The 12,857-nt window shown below is 47.3% G+C and overlaps 1 pseudogene across 1 annotated transcript; it reads right to left on the bottom strand.

Annotated features, from left to right (window-relative positions):
• Positions 1 to 9,792: 9,792 nt before the first annotated feature.
• On the bottom strand, positions 9,793 to 12,319 carry LOC309541083 (elongation factor 2 pseudogene; annotated as a pseudogene). The gene is made up of 3 exons (XR_014224554.1): positions 12,037 to 12,319; positions 10,078 to 10,190; positions 9,793 to 9,799 (listed from the first exon to the last, which is right to left on the bottom strand). The product of XR_014224554.1 is annotated as an elongation factor 2 pseudogene (transcript).
• Between the last annotated feature and the right edge of the window lie 538 nt (positions 12,320 to 12,857).

The raw sequence follows: 12,857 nt of genomic DNA, 5'->3' as shown, positions 1-12,857 counted from the left end.
AGTGTTAGTGTTATATAGTGTCTTTGTATTGTATTGTGTTGTCTTTCTTTCTTTCTTTCTTTTTGGGTTTAAATTGTTGGAAAAGTAATAAATATTATTATTTTTTTTAAAAAAAAGGAATTAACCTACCACAATCTCGAGAGGTGGTGCCCCTCCAGCCTCCCTCAGGTTCGGGCGCCTCAGGAGCCTTTTATTTCCTAGGAGACAGAAAGGAAAATAAAAAACAGAGGAAGAGGTTACAGGTGGGAAGACTTATAACACCTTATAGAAATGACACCAAAGAAGGATGTTCTTCTCATTATAGGGGATTGGAATGCTAAATTAGGGAGTCAAGAAATAAAAGGAACAAGTGGCAAGTTTGGCCTTGGAGTTCAAAACGAAGCAGGGCAAAGGCTAATAGAGTTCTGCCAAGAGAACAAGCTGGTCATCGCAAACACTCTTTTCCAAGAACACAAGAGACGACTCTACACATGGACATCACCAGATGGGCAGCATCGAAATCAGATTGATTATATTCTCTGCAGCCAAAGATGGAGAAGCTCTATACAGTCAGCAAAAACAAGACCTGGAGCTGACTGTGGCTCAGATCATCGGCTTCTTATAGCAAAATTCAAGCTTAAACTGAAGAAAGTAGGAAAAACCACTGGGCCGGTTAGATACAATCAAAATCAAATCCCTTATGAATACACAGGGGAAATGAGGAACAGGTTTAAGGATTTAGATTTGGTGGACAGAGTGCCTGAAGAACTATGGATGGAGGCTCGCAACATTATACAGGAGGCAGCAACTAAAACCATCCCAATGAAAAGGAAATGCAAGAAAACAAAGTGGCTGTCCAACGAAGCCTTACAAATAGCGGGGGAGAGAAGGCAAGCAAAATGCGAGGGAGATAGTGAAAGATACAGGAAATTGAATGCAGATTTCCAAAAAATAGCAAGGAGAGACAAGAAGGCCTTCTTAAATGAGCAATGCAAAGAAATAGAGGAAAACAATAGAATGGAAAAAAACAGAGATCTGTTCAAGAAACTGGAGATATGAAAGGAACATTTCGCTCAAAGATTACCATAATAAAAGACAAAAGTGGAAAGGACCTAACAGAAGCAGAAGACATCAAAAAGAGGTGGCAAGAATACACAGAGGAATTATACCAGAAAGATATGGATGTCTCATACACCCCAGGTAGTGTGGTTGCTGACCTTGAGCCAGACATCCTGGAGAGTGAAGTCAAATGGGCCTTAGAAAGCACTGCTAATAACAAGGCCAGTGGAAGTGATGATATTCCAGCTGAACTATTTAAATTTTTAAACGATGATGCTGTTAAGGTGCTACACTCAATATGCCAGCAAGTTTGGAAAACTCAGCAGTGGCCAGAGGATTGGAGAAGATCAGTCTACATCCCAATCCCAAAGAAGGGCAGTGCCAAAGAATGCTCCAACTAGCGCACAATTGCACTCATTTCACACACTAGCAAGGTTATGCTTAAAATTCTACAAGACAGGCTTAAGCAGTATGTGGACCGAGAACGAAAACAAAAAAACATCCCAATGAAAAGGAAATGCAAGAAGGGGGAGAAATGGAGGCAGTGAGAGATTTTACTTTCTTGGGTTCCATGATCACTGCAGATGGTGACAGCAGTCACGAAATTAAAAGACGCCTGCTTCTTGGGAGAAAAGCAATGACAAACCTGGACAGCATCTTAAAAAGCAGAGACATCACCTTGCCAACAAAGGTCCGTATAGTTCAAGCTATGGTTTTCCCAGCAGTGATGAACGGAAGTGAGAGCTGGACCATAAAGAAGGCTGATCGCCAAAGAATGGATGCTTTTGAATTATGGTGCTGGAAGGAGACTCTTGAGGGTCCCATGGAGTGCAAGAAGATCAAACCTCTCCATTCTGAAGGAAATTAGCCCTGAGTGCTCACTGGAAGGACAGATCCTGAAACTGAGGCTGCAAGACTTTGGCCACCTCAGGAGAAGAGAAGACTCCCTGGAAAAGACCCTGATGTTGGGAAAAATGGAGGGCACAAGGAGAAGGGGATGGAAGAGGACGAGATGGTTGGACACTGTTCTCGAAGCTACCAGCATGAGTCTGACCAAACTGCGGGAGGCAGTGGAAGACAGGAGTGCCTGGCATGCTCTGGTCCAGGGGGGTCATGAAGAGGCGGACACGACTAAACAACAACAAGTTGCTTTGGGAGACGATAATCAGGCATAGCCCAGTTCTGTGAAGCTTGGAGGGGGTGTGTGTGAGGCATCTGGGCTTTAGCAGCACAGTGGTGGCTCGGGTTAAGAACTTAATTCGTTCTGGAGGTCTGTTCTTAACCTGAAACTGTTCTTAACCTGAGGTACCACTTTTGCTAATGGGGCCTTCCGCTGCCGCCGCGCCGCCAGAGCACGATTTCTGTCCTCATCCTGAAGCAAAGTTCTTAACCTGAGGTACAATTTCTGTACAAGCCAAGCCCTGGCTCCATGGCTCACCTGAATCAAAAGAATCTTCTCGCTTCCAAGTCTGGAGAGAGCCTTTTCTTGCTGCGTTAAACGGCCACATTCTCGGAGAAATGACGGCTGTGTGCAGCTCAGCTTCAGCCCCCCCCCTCGTGCCGCCTTCTAGAACCCACCGCTCTCAACCGCCTCTCACCTGCCCCCCTTTCAAACTGCTTTTAAAAGCCTCCTTCCATCTTCCATCTCCACCAGAATTCCACTCTCTCTCTCTCTCTTCCCCCTCCCTCCCTGCTTTGGAATTGTAATAGCATCACCTCACAATAATAATATTGCCACTCATCTCCTCTAGGCCTCTTACCTGGAGAATCCATCTTTCTCTACCAACTCTCACTGTCATCTGACAGGCATCCCCCTTGCAGGGCATTATCAGGCTTGCTTGCAAAGCAGCACTTTGTGACATAGGCTGGCAAACAGGGGCCAGGCTGCTGGGTTGTCTGGTAGCTGAATGAAGAAAAATAAAACTAGGGGCGTCAAAGTGTGCTGGGATGAGGCCCCCGTGGATCAGGCCAGAGGGGGCTGGTGGGGGGGTGTGGTTGTGCCTCCCTTTCTTCTACATCTTGCTCCCCCGCCCATTCCTTCTGGTGCTCGAAAGAATCAGAGCATGGCAGAGTTGGAAGGGGTGCCAAGGGGCATCTAGTCCAACCCCCGGCAGTGCAAGGATCCTGCCCACAGCCAGCCCCTGGCTGGACTCCACACTCCCACCACCTTCTTCCCAGCCAGATGCACAGACCCCTTGCCCTTCTGCATGGGGTGGGGAAAGGGGAGAGAGAGATGTTTTGCTCCCTGTCCCTCCGGACATGGATATGAGAGCCCTGCCAATATATCAAGGGCGTCACAGGGAGGAAGCTTGTCTTCTCCTGCTCCAGAGGCCCTCAGGACCTGAAGCCCTGGCTTCAAGCGACCAGGAAGGAGAGTCCGACTCCAGGAAGAACTTTCTGACAGCAAGAGCTGTTTGACAGTGAGAGGAAATCCCTCAGAAGGTGATAGACTCTCCTTCCTTGGAGGTTTTCAGCAGAGCTTGGGGCGGCCATCTGCCATGGGTTCGCAGGGTGTTGGACTAGAGCGTGTTACTTCCAGGTTTCGACGCTCATGCATACGCCGACGCTCAAAATGATGTCACGCGCATGCGCAGAAAGGCAAAAACGACGTGTGTGTGTGTACGCAGATGTGCCGTCGCTAGTTACGTTCGCTTCTGGATGCGAATGGGGCTCTGGAACGGATCCCGTTCGCATGGTGAGATACAGTGGTGCCTCGCAAGACGAAATTAATTCGTTCCGCAAGTCTCTTCGTCTTGCGGTTTTTTCGTCTTGCGATGCACGGTTTCCCATAGGAATGCATTGAAAATCAATTAATGCGTTCCTAGGGAAACCGCCTTCAGACCAGGTCCGGGGACAGTCTGTCCCCGGACCTCTTCTGAAGGCTGGGGGGGGGGGAGACAAGGGCTTTTCTTTCCACCCCCAGCATTTAAAAAAACCCCGGGACAGCGGAGGACTTCTCCGCTGTCCGGGCGATCTTAAAATGCTGGCGGGCGGCATTTTAAAATCGCCCCGGACAGCAGAGGACTTCTCCGCTGTCCGGGGCGATTTAAAAGCCCCTGAGAAGGCAGGCAGGGGGGACAAAGACTTTGGCCCCCCGCCAGCCTTCAGAAGAGGTCCTGGACCTCTTCTGAAGGCGGGCGGGGGGCCAAAGTCTTTGCTCCCCCCGCCTGCCTTCAAAAGGTGTCCCCGCTGCGGCGGGAGGTGTCCCCTGCCCCCCGCCCGGCTTCGGAGCACCGGGAGAAGCCATCTCCCCGCAGCCCCTTGCTGCAAAAGACGTCGGGGGAAGCGGGGAAGCGAAGCGCTTCGCTTCCCCGCTTCCCCCGGACGTATTTTGCAGCAAGGGGCTGCAGGGAGATTGCTATCTCCCCGCAGCCCCTTGCTTCAAAAGAGAAGACCCGCTGTCCCCGGGGCAAGCTTCATTTTGCGAAGCAAGCCCATAGGGAAATTCGTCTTGCGAGGGAACTCGAAAACGAAAAAACCTTTCGTTTTGCGAGTTTTTCGTCTCGCGAGGCGTTCGTCTTGCGGGGTAGCACTGTACCACTGTACTGTAGCATATATTCAACACAAAAAACAGCGGCAATTTGTTTTTGACAAAGGACAGCTGGACATATAAATGGCCCCATTACCTTCAGTAGCTTCGGGCCTCATCAATCCTAAATCTGGCCCTGCGTCGGACGTTTGGCTTCCAAATAATGTTTGCAAACCAGAACACTCATTCTGGGGTTGCAGTATTTGGGGACCGGAATGCAAGGCGTTTGAGATCCAAGGTATAACTGTATGTTCTTTTAAATATTTTTTTTTCTCCGTGAGAAAGACCCTGATGTTGGGAAAGATGGAGGGCACAAGGAGAAGGGGATGACAGAGGACGAGATGGTGGGACAGTGTTCTCGAAGCTACCAGCATGAGTCTGACCAAACTGCGGGAGGCAGTGGAAGACAGGAGGGCCTGGCGTGCTCTGGTCCAGGGGGTCACGAAGAGTCGGACACGACTAAGCGACTCAACAACAACAACCATGTCTGGTCTTCAACATGAAGTTTCAGATTGAGTGTAGCAATTTCGAAGAGACGTTTTATTAACAAGCGAACACCCATTTATGTACAACATCCATCAATGAACTTAACCTTCTCTAACAGAACAAGCTAACTGACAGCCAGGCTCTTTAGAGTCTATTCAGCTTAAAGATACAGTACTGTGTGTGGAAGAGGACTGGAAGAAATTTAAGGATTATTTGCAAAAGTATTGTAAGCTGTATGAATGTTAGAATGATGCAGGATATAAAGATAATGTGGCATTAGTGATATACTTGAAAGGAGTATGCAAAATTGGTTTAAAAGAATAAAAGTAAAATTGGAATAATATTATGTCAAGCTAAAAAAAATAGATAATAAAAGGGAAAAATTGGAGACACAATAGTTGAAGGGTATAACATAATATAAGATTTGAAAAAAGGTGAAATATTGCTGAATAAGATTTTGTAAATGGGAACACAGAAAAGGGAGATGTGAGGGAGTCAAAAAAGAGGGTTATGGAAACAACATTTAAGAAAGTGAATATTCTCTTTTTATCTATGCTTTTTCTTATGTCTTTTTTTCCTTTTTTTCTTTTCCTTTATGTGTTTAATGTTTGTATTTTTTGTATTGTATTTTTTGTCATTTTGTATTCTCTCTGTTTTTTATTGTGAAAACTTAATAAAACATTTATTAAAAAAAAGATACAGTACTGTGGCTGTGCAACAGGAGAGGGGGGAAAGGAATGGAAATGGGTTGTGATCTGGGTTCAAGGGAGAGTTGAGAAAAGCAAGGAGGGGTCAAGGAGAAAATGGGGTGCGAAGGTTGTTTTTTGTTGTTGTTGCAAAAATGGAGAGAGCAAGTTGGCATGGGAATGGGGTTGAAGAACAGGTGCAGACAATGGCTCCATAATTGTCAAGGCTGGGTTCAGATGCAGGTTGAGACACAAGAAGCAGAGCCTGTCAGTGCAACTGATTCTTGGTTCAAGAAAACAGCATACAGAGTCGGACATGACTAAACAAAAACAAGTCACCATGTTCCCTAAAGCGGTGGGGGTCAGCCTGTCCAGACCTTACAACCAACCTCTGACTTCCCAAGCTGGAAAATGGGACCGACGTCCGCATTTCTGCTTACAGTTTACACTTAATGTAGAGGGGGAGGAAAGCGGGGGGGGGGGATGCACTGGCATCCCTTGGGTTTCAGACAGTACGTGGGTAAAGGTATTTTAATTTCACCATCTGCAGTGATCATGGAGCCCAAGAAAGTAAAATCTCTCACTGCCTCCATTTCTTCCCCTTCTATTTACCAGGAGGTGATGGGACCAGTGGCCATGATCTTCGTTTTTTTGATGTTGAGCTTCAGACCATAGTTTTTTGACCCATGCTAGATAGCAAACACAGATCGCAAGGGACGGGTCGATTGTTCCTTTTTGCTTGGAGCAGTGTGTTCCCGGTGCCCATCAGCTGGTAAAATGCAGGGTTGGGACTGGCAATACACAACGCCCTTTGTGCAGCCAGCTGTTGGGAGCCCTCCATAAGGAATTTTGACAGGTGGAGAAAACTCACGTGTACATGATGCCATGCGATTTGACCTGTGGGTTGCCCCACACAGCCAGTCCGCCCACTTGGTGGGGTCAGGTAGTAAAGATCCGGACCCCAAAGCCCAAACGATTCCCCACCTGAATATATCTAACATGAGCCTCCCCAAACACAAACTTCAGGCTGAGTCTACCTTAAGAGCCATTAGGCTGACAGGTACCAGCAGGTCAGATGCGGGTGGCGCTGTGGGTTAAACCACAGAGCCTAGGACTTGCCAATCAGGTCGGCGGTTGAAATCCCCGCAATGGGGTGAGCTCCCGTTGCTCGGTCCCTGCTCCTGCCAACCTAGCAGTTCAAAAGGACACCAGTGCAAGTAGATAAATAGGTACCGCTCCGGCAGGAAGGGAAACGGCGTTTCCGTGCGCTGCTCTGGTTCGCCAGAAGCGGCTTAGTCCTGCTGGCCACATGACCCAGAAGCTGTACGCCGGCTCCCTTGGCCGATAAAGTGAGATGAGCGCCGCAAGCCCAGAGTCGGCCACGACTGGACCTAATGGTCAGGGGTCCCTTTACCTTTGCTTTTTACCAGCAGGCCAGACTGCGTGACCTCAATGCTTGTAGATATCAGGCTGTCTCAAAAGACAATGGAGTGCACTTCCAGGGGTGAAATCAAACTACTGTGTTAGCAACACCCAAGTAACAACCGCAGGGCGTAAGCCTGGGCAGCGAATATGGGGGTCCTGCACTGCCTAGATGACAAGACCCGCTGATGGGGTCCAAAGGAAAGCAGAGCAAGACACCTGGATGCAGGTGTTGCCAGTGTACAAGCACCACCCAACCATTTTAGGGAATCCATTTAGGATTTGTGCACTTTACTCCTTAACCCTTTCTTTTCCCCAAGGTATCTTCGCAAGGCATGGGAGGTTTAGGATCAGTTTCCCTTATCTTCCCAGGTTAATAAGCCCTATCTGGCCATACCATGATTAGTGATTAAGACAAATGACAATGTGATAGAAGAAATTTAAAGAATATTTAGCTAAATATTGTGATATAAGGGAATTAGAAAATTCTTGGAAGTAACAGGCTTAGGGGCAGAATAAGAATAGGTGGTAGTAAATATTAAGGATTTGAATATTAATAAAAGAGATGAAGATAGTAAATGAAAGGAGTGAATATTATTAGAAATACGAATTTGGAGAACTACTATACAGGGGTTATAATGAAATTCAGTTAGAGGGGATTTGAGGAAGTCAGGTATCAATGTAACGAGAATTAGAGATTTGAAGAATTCTGTTTTGTGTTTTTCTTTTCTTGGTGTGTGCTTTGTAATATTTTCTTTTTTTCTGTGATATGTGGAAACAAATAGGAAATGGCAATTTGTTTCCCATTTTTCCCAATCACACATTCAGTTGCACATTTGTTTTTTCGGGGTGGGGCGTTTGCTTGTTTGTTAAAAGTTCTAATGAAAATTTCTCCCAATATCCAGATTTTCATATGCAATTTTGCTCATACACACATTATGCAAGCAATTTCCTGTAATATACAGTAATGCAGTTTTCTGCCGTTCATTTCAATGTCCACTTTAGCCTAATTTAGACGTTTCGGCATACACTGGGCTGGATTTGCTAAATTCAGAGAAGTGTGACTTTTTGTTTTGGTTTGCCTATTGTTTCAGGAAACATGAAACAAGTCCACTTATTTATTCAGTGAAGTGTATATACATCTTAATTATCGCAAAGGTATCATTCGCTCAATCACTACTGGTCTTTATTCATGTCTGTGAGAGTCCCCAGGCGACTTATTTTGATTGCTTGCAAACAGGTTAGATTATATCTATTCCTCATGGAGCCAGCTGTTTGCAAGGGAAGAGGGGGTGGTTACAAGTTAATGAGCACTCATCCTGATTTGCTTGCTGGGACTTTGCGAAAACCATCCTGTGTGTTTTTGACCAGCTATTCACAAAAATTAAACCCAGAGGCCTTCAGCCGCTAATGCTCTACAGTCTTCAAATCTATTGTCTTTTGAAAAGACCAACCCTGGGTCGTATGACAGCAACCTACGCCAAAATCAGGGAGCTGTGAAGCTTCAAGTCAAGGACCACTCATCTTTTTGAGGCCTGTGGGCATTATCTGCCGAACCAGATAAACTGTTGTGGGCACCACAAACTGCAGCCTGGTCTATGGGCTACAGCTGAATGCTTGCCGCACGCCTCATTGCAACAGCCCTGTAGGCGCCAGCGAAGGACTGTGTGCACACATACAACCCCAGTTTTCTAAATAAAACTGCTTTCGTACAGCACAGATGGAGCTCCCCCCTTGCTTCCAAGTGTGTGGGGCTCAGGTCTCAACAGCTGTTAAAGACATCCAACACAACAGCCAGCCTCGTCTTATTAAATTTATTATTCCAGTGGTACTAATACATTGATTTGCACAAGGACACCCATTTAGCAGAGAGGCTGCTTTTGCCCAACTAGAAAAGCCTCCCCCCCCTTTTCTCTCCCAATCCTAAAAGAAAATTCCTCCAGACTGCCCCCCTCCTCCCCATCGAATCCAGTATTTGAGTATGGAATGAAATTTCACGCACCCTTTTCTTTTCGGAAGTTTGCCTGTCCTCCCCAATCTGCAAACCAAGGGAGGAAAAAAACCCCTTTCACTTGGCTCTGAGCGTCAAATAAATATGGAGACGGGCAACGTTTCAGTTGCATCAAATGGAAATGTATTTTTGGAAGTTATAATGGCACTGGGTGAGCGGCCCCGCTAGTTCGTGTGCAGACGGCCTGGAACCTCTAAGGCTGAATGCAGACACGGCTCTTTTTAAAATCTGCCCCGAGACGGAAGATCAAGCAAGGAAGTGGCCCAATGCCTTTTGCAAGACACCTGCAGCACTGATGTTATTATGCAAGTTAAATTTGGAGTCCCACAACATACATTTTTAAATTTATTCTTTTACATCTGGTGTTGCATTTTAAATTCAGCTTGGTTGATTGGTTTTTACAATTTGTCCAGGAAGTTATCTAGTGCGGGAATGCCCTCCTTCAGCCCTTTGCGCTTGCGGGTCTCAGCGACCACCTGGCAGGGGCGGCTGGTGTTGTCGAACGGGTCTCTGGGCAGGATCTGCCAGTGGTCGAACACACACTGGGGGAAAGCCTGGCCCCCTGTGTTGGATCTCAAGTCAGCAGTGAAGCCTGTGAAGAGAGAGGGAGAGAGAAGAGTTTATACTCTAAGCAAACAAAACTGTAAGACAGAAATACGGGTGTTCCAAGTTTACCCACACATCCCACAACCAGCTCATTGTCTTAGCTAAAAGCAGCATCCTGGAGGCATCTACCTTAATAAATAATATTAGTAATGATTTATTAATTTATACCCCACCCATCTGGCTGAGTTTCCCCAGCCACTGTAGGCGGCTCTCAACAAAATATTAAAAGCACAAGAAAACATCAAACATTGAAAACTTCCCTAAACAGGGTTGCCTTCATAAGCCCCATCTGGCCATACCTTCTGGCCGTGGGAATGATTTGGCCACCTCCGCGGTGGATGGCGTCCGCGTGCAGGGTCACGTCGTGCACGTCAAAGCGGACGGCGCGCATGTTTTCCTCGCAAAGGGCACCCTGGAGAAAAGAGAGAGGTTGAGGGTGGGAGAGAAAATCATTTTCCAGTTTGCATTCAACCCAACTTTGCTGTCCTTCCTCTCTGAAGCAGGAAACATAGTTTTTTTTAAAAAAAAAAAGCAATTAAGCACTCTGCCATAGCAGCCAAGAAGAGGAGTCGATGCCCAGGGGGACCAGAGGATGGGAAGAGCGTGATCTACTAAGGGGCGGAGAATCGGAGTCTAGATATGATGGAGAGCAGCAACAACTGAGAAAGGATAGGCATAATATTTTACAAGGATGGGAAGGAACATCATGGACAGAATAACTGTCACACACAGGAGGTTTAAGGTAACATGTCAATACGAATAGATGTCGTTAGTACTGCAGTTGTTGTAAGAGGGATTGTTATTTTAACTGGAGTGTAATTGAGATGGGCAAGATTTTGGAACGCAGAAATAAAGCAAATAATCAAACCATCGATTCTAGCACATGGGAGGCCACCTATTTAATTTGGCATCTGAATAATTGGAATTAGCAATTGTATATAATTTGGCATTGCTATAACGAGGCAATTACCGGGTTATTGAAATTGAAAACTAATGATGATTATTATATATAAAAAGAGAGAATTGGAGACTAGAAACAGGGGAGATGCAAATATCCGTTGATTCCCTTTCCATCCCTGCCCCGCAGTACAGTCGTCCCATGGAATCGGAAGGGATCCCAGAGGTCATCTTCTCCTCTTGCAATGCAGGAATCTTTCCCCCTATGTGAGACCAGAACTCATGACCCTGAGGTTGAAAGCCTCATCCTCTACCATCTCCCCACTGCCCATGGCAGCTCCTCCTGAGGAAGAGGTAGTGTGTGTGTGCTGGGCAGTACTGGTCAAAGGCCTGGAAACGATGCCTTATGAGGAACGGCTAAGGGAGCTGGGCATGTTTAGCCTGGAGAAGAGGAGGTTAAGGGGTGATATGATAGCCATGTTCAAATATATAAAAGGAGGTCACCTAGAGGAGGGAGAAAGGTTGTTTTCTGCTGCTCCAGAGAAGCGGACACGGAGCAATGGATCCAAACTACAAGAAAGAAGATTCCACCTAAACATTAGGAAGAACTTCCTGACAGTAAGAGCTGTTCGACAGTGGAATTTGCTGCCAAGGAGTGTGGTGGAGTCTCCTGCTTTGGAGGTCTTTAAGCAGAGGCTTGACAACCATATGTCAGGAGTGCTCTGATGGTGTTTCCTGCTTGGCAGGGGGTTGGACTCGATGGCCCTTGCGGTCTCTTCCAACTCTATGATTCTATGATTCTATTCTATGATTCTAACCCATGCCCTCAGAGGGGGAATGGACAGAGCACCTAGCAGGAGGAAGGGGAATTCGGAGACGACACCCCCACCCCCCTCGATCAAGGAGGAGAATCGCAGGCCAAGCAACCCCCAGCAAGGAAAAGTGAACACCTGAAAAGGACGCCCCATCGCAACTCAGGGGGAGGGCCAAGAGGAAATCACATACGAGGCTGATTCAACTTCCTAAAGCTGGAACACAGCCTTGAGGGGCTGATGTGACAAAGCACTCAAAAGCTACAGGGAACCAGGCAGAGGGCCTGTGGAACGCCCTCCCACCAGATGTCAAAGAGGAAAACAACTGCCAGACTTTTAGAAGACATCTGAAGGCAGCCCTGTTTAGGGAAGCTTTTAATGTTTGACAGACTATTGTATTTTAATATTTTGTTGGAAACCCAGCCAGATGAGCAGGGTGCAAGTAATAAATTATTATTCGGAAACTGCAGCAAGTCTCTGCTCCGTTCCAAGAAGGCAGGACGCAGACAGCCCACCGCCCTGCGATGAGGGGCGCCCACTCTTGCTTACCTTCTTCGTGGCCCACTGGAAGCCTGCCACAACGCTGTCCTTGATCTCGTTGAGGTACTGCACCCCCTTGGTGATGTCCGTCAGGATGTTGGGGCCAGTGCCGTCCGGGCCGAAGCACCAGATCTTGCGGGCCTCGGCCACGTCACACTCATACTTCTCGGCCAGGTAACGGGCCCGTGTTTTCAGCTCCTGGCGGGCGGAGATGTCGCCTTTGTCGATGTCCTCGGCCAGGCCGCCGGGGAAGGGGTGGGCTTTCATGTACAGGCGGTTGCATACACGACGTGGCCTGTGGGAGAAGAAGACTCACTTTAGCTCAGGTCTGTGTTACGATATGGATGCAATGCGGCAGCGAGCTGCAGCTGGCTGGAAAGCAAAACATGATGGGAATGTTGGGATTGTACCGTGGGAACAAAGGGACAGTCTATTCACAGTGCGGAGCACTGGATTTAGCTCAGAGTGTAATTTGACCTGTACAGGAAGTACAGGAGGTGGAGTTTGTCTCTCTGCTGTTGGTGTTTGAAGAAAGCAGACGTGTTTCTCTGTAACGCTGCAAAGACAGAAATAAAGGCATGTAAATACATTTCTGTCTATCTCTTTCCCCTGCCTGGGGGCAGGGAAGAGTGGTGTGTTCTTCTCACGCTTGAGGAGGATCGCCGATCGTGACCTAGCCTGGATCCTGCCAGAGAATGCAGACAGGGAGGTCAACCGGGATTCAAGCCGGGTGCCTGGAGAGTGGCCAGTTTCTCCTGATAAGGCTTGATTTCCTAACAGTCTGTCCTCCTTGCCCAAACCTTGAGCACTGCATTCCTTATCAGCTATAG

This window comes from Podarcis vaucheri (genome assembly GCF_965113315.1).
Source record: "Podarcis vaucheri genome assembly, chromosome: 9".
Taxonomy (NCBI): Eukaryota; Metazoa; Chordata; class Lepidosauria; order Squamata; family Lacertidae; genus Podarcis; species Podarcis vaucheri.
Note: the sequence above shows the minus strand (reverse complement) of the source record. Positions and strands in the feature narration are given on the sequence as shown.